The sequence below is a fragment of the Notamacropus eugenii genome, chromosome X (genome assembly GCF_028372415.1).
Source record: "Notamacropus eugenii isolate mMacEug1 chromosome X, mMacEug1.pri_v2, whole genome shotgun sequence".
NCBI lineage: Eukaryota > Metazoa > Chordata > Mammalia > Diprotodontia > Macropodidae > Notamacropus > Notamacropus eugenii.
In genome coordinates this window covers 18,338,534-18,345,694 of record NC_092879.1, presented here as the reverse complement: position 1 = coordinate 18,345,694, position 7,161 = coordinate 18,338,534, and the positions used below count along the sequence as shown (strand labels likewise).

Genomic DNA, 7,161 nt, shown 5'->3' with positions numbered 1-7,161 from the left:
CTGGGAATTTGCACTTGTGTAGGTACTGAAATTTACCTAAGTCATTTCCTCATTCTTTAAAAATACACAGCAGTGATAGCTTAGACCACTGTGGCTTTTATAATTTAAAACAATTTGAGAATAGCAAATGCTTGTTTCCTTATTAGGAAACAAGAATACTTTCTTGTCATCATCCAGTATCAAAAATATTTCACAGTTTGGTTTACCTTTACCTAAGGGTAAAATTAATCCCTCCTACACCTAGATGAATTTTTTGGTATTCAGTAGTTCCAAAAGCAAATATGTCTAAATTTAGACTAAGTCTATAATGGCAGAGTATCCATAGCTAGGTGCTAATAGTCCACGTGTTAACAAAGAGAGATTAATATAAAATGTTCACCAGCATTATTCTTAGAAATTCTGCCACAGTTCTGCTTAGTGAGAGACCTGATTGGTTCTTGAGTATTTATCATATTCCCTATGAAGAAGCAAACATCAATAGATCTCTTCAAGGTGTTTTCCAATTTGGGCTTTTAATTTCCTAAAACATAAAAGATCTTCCCGTCCAATTTCAACCATTTTTTCTTCCCACGATTTCATTTCGTTATGTATGTATGTATGTATATATATATATATATATATATATATATATATATATATACACCTGCTCCCGAGATGATGACAGACTTTTCCACTCTTCATTTAAAAGCTTCATCATTTCCTGTGACGAAATCCCTTTTGCTTCCTTAAAGTGTTCAGAAATAAAAATGTTATAACCTGAGCGAGGTTTTTTGGGCTCAAGTTAACCAAGAAGGTTAACTCTCGTTTTTTCTTTATTGCTTCTTTTCTAATCTTCCTTCAACGCTTCTCTTCTTTCAAAATTTTTTTCTTATTAGGACTGGGCTTTGCCATATGTTTAGCGGTCTCCTCTTTGTATAGCTGTAAAGCTGCCTCGGTAGCATCTTCATATACTTTCTTCTGTGATTCTGGAAGCTCCCTCCAAGCTTCAGCAAACTTTGTAATTATCTCTGTACTTCTCAAATTTGGATTCTGTTGTGTGACTATGGGTCTACGTTCCATTGTAAATCGAATATATGAAGACCAAGGCTTCTTTGGAGTATCTGATAAAATGCAGTCTTTCATAAACCGTTCCAACCCACAGAGAGAACTGCTTTGAAGAAAAATTCATCGGGGGTGGCTCCAGCAGTGCTCGGCCCCCGCAGGCAGGCCCAGGGCCTTCAGGCCACCCCACCCCCCCCAACCAGGCTCCACCACAGGAGCGCCATGGCCCAGCCCACTCTCGTCCTCCCTCAGCTTGCGGAGGCGGCACGTCCCGAGTGTCAAGTCTTTTGCTTCTGAATGCTAGTTCCCTCAATCTGCCCTCCTTTCTCTCACCCACACCCCTTCTCTTAAGTCTTTCTCCTCCTAATTTCCTGTAGGGTAAGATAGCTTTGAATACCCAATTGAGTATGCGTATTATTCCTTCTTTGAACCAGTTCCAATTAGAGTCACTTACAAGCATTTGTGGCAACTTCTATCATCTTTATCTCATCTGTAAAATATCTTTCTTGCCACTTAATAATTTACCCCCTTGCTAGGAATCCCTTTCTCTTTCTCCCAGCGCATTTCTCTTTCTAACCCCTTCATTTTATTTTTATATATCATCCCTTCATGTTCAACTCACACCTCTGCCCTCTGTCCATATACACTCCTTCTACCTGCTCTATTAATGATAAATTTCTTATGAGTTTCCACGCACAAAGGTAAACAGGTTAACTTTATTAAGTACCTTATGATTCCTCATTCCTGTTTCCCTTTTTGTGCTTCTCTTGAGTTTTGTATTTGGAAGTCAAATTTTCTATGCAACTCTCGTGTTTTCATCAAGAATTCTTCAAATCCTCTATTTCATTGAATATCCATTTTTCTCTGAAGAATACTCAGTTTCAAAAGGTAGGTGATTTTTTGGTGGTAATCCAAACTTCACTACCTTCCAGAATATCATATTACAAGCCCTGTAGCCCTTTTATGTAGAAGTTGCCCAATCTCATGTAATCCTACCCATGACTCCTCAATATTTGAAATGGTTATTTTGGCGTGCTTGTGGTATTTTCTCCTTGACGTGAGAGTTATGGGATTGGGTTCTCCTATTCCTGAGAGTTTTCTGGGATCTGGAAGAAGGTAAGCAGTGTACTCTTTCAAAATCTATTTTGCTATCTGGTTCTAGAATATCAGAGTAGTTTTCCTTGATAATTTCTTGACAGATACTGCCCAGGGTGTTTTGTGTTTTTCATTATTGCTTTATGGTATTCCAATAATTCTGAAATTATTTTCTTCTTTTTTATTAATTAATTATATTTATTTTCAGTGTTCTCCAATTATTACCTATAACTTAGATTATTATTTTCCCCTCCCTCCACTCTCTCTTCTCCCTCTTTCCCTGAGACAGTATACAATTTCGTATAGGTTCTACGCACACATTGCTGCTAAATACATTTTCATTATAGTCATGCTGTGTTGAAGAATTAAAATGAATGGGAGAAATCATATAACAAACTAAAATGCTATACACACATACACACACAAAAAAATGATCTGCTACATTCTGCGATTAAATTCCATAGTTCTTTCTCTGCATGTGGAAGGTATTTTGTCTTAGAAGACCACTGAGAATTTTTTTTAAGTCCTTGCATTGCAATGAAGTTACAAGTCTACCAGAAAAAACTCTCGCACACTGTGGTCGTTGCTGTGCACATAGTTCTCCTGGTTCTGCTCCCCTCACTCAGCATCAGATCATAAAATTCTTGCCAGGCCTCTCTGAAGTCTTCCTGCTCATCACTTCCTATAGCACAATAGTATTCCATTACATTCATATACCACAATTTATTCAGCCATTCCCCAACTGATGGGCATCCACTTGATTTCCAGTTTTTGGCCACCACAAACAGTGCCGCTATAAAAAGTTTTGTACATGTGGGACCCTTTCCCATTATTATGATCTCTTGGGGATAGAAGTGCTATTGCTTGGTCAAAGGGTATGCACATTTTTGCAGCCCCCCAGGCACAGTTCCAAATTGCTCTCCAGAATGGCCAGATCAGCTCACAGCTCCACAGACAATGTATTAGTGTTCCAACTCTCCCACATCCTCTCCAACATCCATCATCTTCCTGTTCTGTTATGTCTGCCAATCTGATAGCTGTGATGTGGTACCTCATAGTTGTTTTGATTTGCATCTCTCTAATCGAAAGTGATTTAGAACATTTTTTCACATGACTATAGATATATTCAATTTCTTCCTCTGAAAATTGCCTGTTCATATTCTTTGACCATTTATGAATTAGGGAATGACTTGTATTTTTGTGTATTTGACTCAGTTCTCTATATTCTAGAAATGAGGCCTTTATCACCGACATTAGCTGTAAAAATTCTTTCCCAGTTTTCTACATCCCTCAGAATTTTAGCTGCATTGTGTTTGGTTGTGCAAAACCTTTTCGGTTTAATGTAATCAAAATTATTCATCTTGCACTTCATAATGCTTTCTATCTCTTCTTTAGTCAAAAATTCTTCCCTTCTCCATAAATCTGATAAATACACTATTCCTTGCTCCACCAATTTGTCTGTAGTATCAATCTTTATGCCTAGATCGTGTACCCATTTGGATTTTATTCTTGTGTACAATGTCAGGCATTGGTCTAAGCCTAGTTTCCACCCCACTTTTATCCAGTTTTCCCAGCAATTTTAGTCAAACAGTGAGTTCGTATACCAGAAGCAGGGGTCCTTGGGTTTATCAAATAGTAGATTGCTATATTCATTGATTACTCTGTCTTGAGTAACTAACCTATTCCACTGATCTAATCCTCTGTTTCTTAGCCAGTACCAAATGGTTAGGATGATTGCTACTTTGAGATCTGGTAGCGCTAGGCCACCTTCCCTAGCATTTCTTTTCATTAGTTTTCTTGATATTCTGGATCTTTTGTTCTTACAGACGAATATTGATAATATTTTTTCTAGCTCTAGAAAATAATTTTCTAATAGTTTGATTGGTATGGCACTGAATAAGTAAATTAATTTAGGTAGAATTGTCATTTTTATTATATGGGCTCGACTTACCCATGAGCAACTGATGTTTTTCCTCTTACTTAGATCTGACTTTATTTGTGTGAAAAGTGTCTTGTAGTTGCATTCATATATACCCTGGGTTTGTTTTGGCAGGTAAACTCCCAAATATTTTATAGTGTCTACCCTAGCTTTAAATGGGATTTATCTTTCTATCTCTTACTGTTGGGCTTTCTTACTAATATATAGAAATGCGGAAGATTTGGGTGGGTTTATTTTGTAACCTGCAACTTTGACAAAGTTATTTATTGTTTCAAATAGTTTTTTACTTGAATCTCTGGGATTTTGTAAGTATATCATTATATCATCTGCAAAGAGTGATAACTTAGTTTCTTCTTTGCTTGTTCTAATTCCTTCAATTTCTTTATCTTGTCTAATGGCTATAGCTAACATTTCTAGTACCATATTAAATAATAGTGGTGATAATGGATATCCTTGTTTCACCCTGATTTTATTGGAAATGCATCTAGCTTATCATCATTGTATATGATGCTTGCAGAAGATTTTAGGTAGATACTGCTTATTTTTTTGTGGAACATTCCCTTTATTCCTGCGCTCTCCAATGTTTTTAATAGGAATGGGTGTTGCATTTTTTAAAACGTTTTTCTGCATCTATTGAGATAATCATGTGGTTTCTGTTAGTTTTGTTGTTGATATTAGTAATGCTAATAGTTTCCCTAATATTGAACCAGTTCTGAATTCTTGCTATGAATCTTACCTGATCATAATGTATTATTCTCGTGATAAGTTGCTGTATCTGTTTTGCTAAAATCTTATTTAAAATTTTCACATCTATACCCATTAGAGAAATTGGTCTGTAACTTTCTTTCTCTGTTTTGTCTCTTCCTGGTTTAGTTATCAAAACCATATTTGTATCATAAAAATGTTATAGAAGGACTCCTTCTTCCCCAATTTTCAAAAATAGTCTATATAGTATTGGAATTAATCTTCCCTTCCTTCTTTCAGCCCCCCTCCCTTTTACTCCCCTTTACCCTTACTATTTCTTCCCTTCCTTTTTCTTCCCCTCCCCTTTCTTCCCCCTTCCCCTCCTACTGTCTATAGAGCTAGTTAAATTTATATACTTAATGAAGTTTATTGTTCCCTCCTTGAACAAAATCAGATGAGAGTATCTCTCAAACAATACTCACCTCCCTCCCCTCTTTCCCTCTACTATAATTTTGTACTTCTTCCTGTGATGTAACTTACCGTTTTGTGCTTCCTCCTTTTCACATCTCCTGTTGCAATCCCTTCAATTGCTTAAATCATATTTTTACCATCACATCATTTACTTTATACTCGTTCCCTCTATGTATATCCCTTTTATATTTCATAATAGATGTACAATTCTCAGAATTAACAAGTATCTTCCCTTATAGGGAGGTAAACAGTTTGCCCAAGTTGAGTAACAAGTTTTTCTTTTCCCCTGTTTACCTTTTTATGCCTCCCTTGTGAATTTTCTACTGAGTTCTAGCCTTTTTGTCAGGAATGTCTAGAAATCCCTAATTTCGTTGAATGTCCATCTACTTGCCTGAAATGTTATGCTGAACTTTGTTGAGTAATTGATCCTTAGTTGTAGTCCTAGTTCCCTTGCCTTACAGAATATCATATTCCAATTCTTTCTGTCTTTTAGTGTAGAAGCTCCAAGGTCCTGTGCGATCCTGACTGTAGCTCCTTAATATTTGAATGGTTTCTTTCTGGCTGCCTGTAGTATCTTCTCCTTCACTTGATGGCTCTGGAATTCGGCAACAATATTTCTTGGAGTTTTTAGTTTGAGATCCCTTTCGGGAGGTGAATGGTGGATTCTTTCAGTGACTATTTTGCCTTCTGGATCTAGCACTTCTGGGCAGTTTTCTTTGATGATTTCTTAGAAAATATTATCCAGACTTTTTTTTTCCATTGTGACTTTCTGGTAGGCTGATAATTCTTAAATTTTCTCTCCTGGATCTATTTTCCAGGTCAGTTGTTTTTCCAATAGGTATTTCACATTTTCTTCTCTCTTTTCATTCTTTAGATTTTGTTTGACTGATTCTTCATGTCTCATAGAATCATTAGTTTCTACTTGCCCAATTCTAATTTTTATCAAATTGTTTTCTTCAGTTAACTTTTGCATCTCTTTTTCCATCTGCCCAATTATTCCTTTTAAGGAATCATTTTCTCCAGTAAGTTTTGCACTTTCTTTTCCATTTGTCCAATTTTCCCAGTTAGGTTTTGTGCTTCTTTTTCCATTTGTTCAATTTTCCTTTTTAAAGAGATGTTTTCATCAGAGAATTCTTTTTTCATACTTTTCAAATCATTGACCAGCTTTTCTTCTATTTCCTTCTTCAGCTGTTCCAGGAGAGATCTTTGTGCATGCGAGCAGTTCATTGTCCCTTCTGAAGTTTCAGATGGAAGTACATTCTCACTACTGAATTTTTTGGTATTCTTCTTTTGGTCATTGCCCCCATAGAAAGAGTCTATGTTTTTTTCACCCTTGTTTTGCTTTCTTTTGCTCATGATGGTGATTTGTGTTGTGGTTTCTGGTTCTTTCAGTTACAAGTTGCAGAACTTGGTGTTGAGCTGACTGGTGTAAAAAAGCTAAGGGCAGATGCCTTTTTATCTTTTTGTTTTGCGTTTTCCAGATCAGCCTTGAGGCTAGCTTGTTAAGTGTGGGGGAGGGGTGGTCTGGTCATGGGAGATCTCCTCAGCTGAGTTGAGGCAAAGGCAAGCTCAGGGGTTGGTGATCTTAGGTGCCCTATTGTCTTCCCATTTTCCCTGGAGAATTGGGGCACACCTAGGTCCTAGTGAGAGTTTCACCTCCCCTGGAGCTCCTCTCCTAGCACTGAGGCACACTTGTGTCGTAGTGCGAGTTTCTACAACCCTGGGACCCCTCTTCTTCTGGTTTACCTCTGCCACAGTAAGAGGAATCCCACTTTGCTATTTTCCTAGCCTCAGGTGTTATGAGACTGTTTGCCCCTTCACTGTTTCCACTGATCCAGGGTTTTTCTGGGGAAATATTTTATGGTTCTTTCGAGGTCAACAAGGGGGGAAGAGAGAACATTTACTGATCATGCCACCATTTTAGCTCCTGG

The 7,161-nt window shown here is 37.2% G+C and overlaps 1 pseudogene; it reads right to left on the bottom strand.

Annotated features, from left to right (window-relative positions):
* Window positions 1-474: 474 nt before the first annotated feature.
* Window positions 475-7,161, bottom strand: part of LOC140516274 (transcription factor A, mitochondrial pseudogene) — a 100,301-nt pseudogene continuing 93,614 nt past the window's right edge.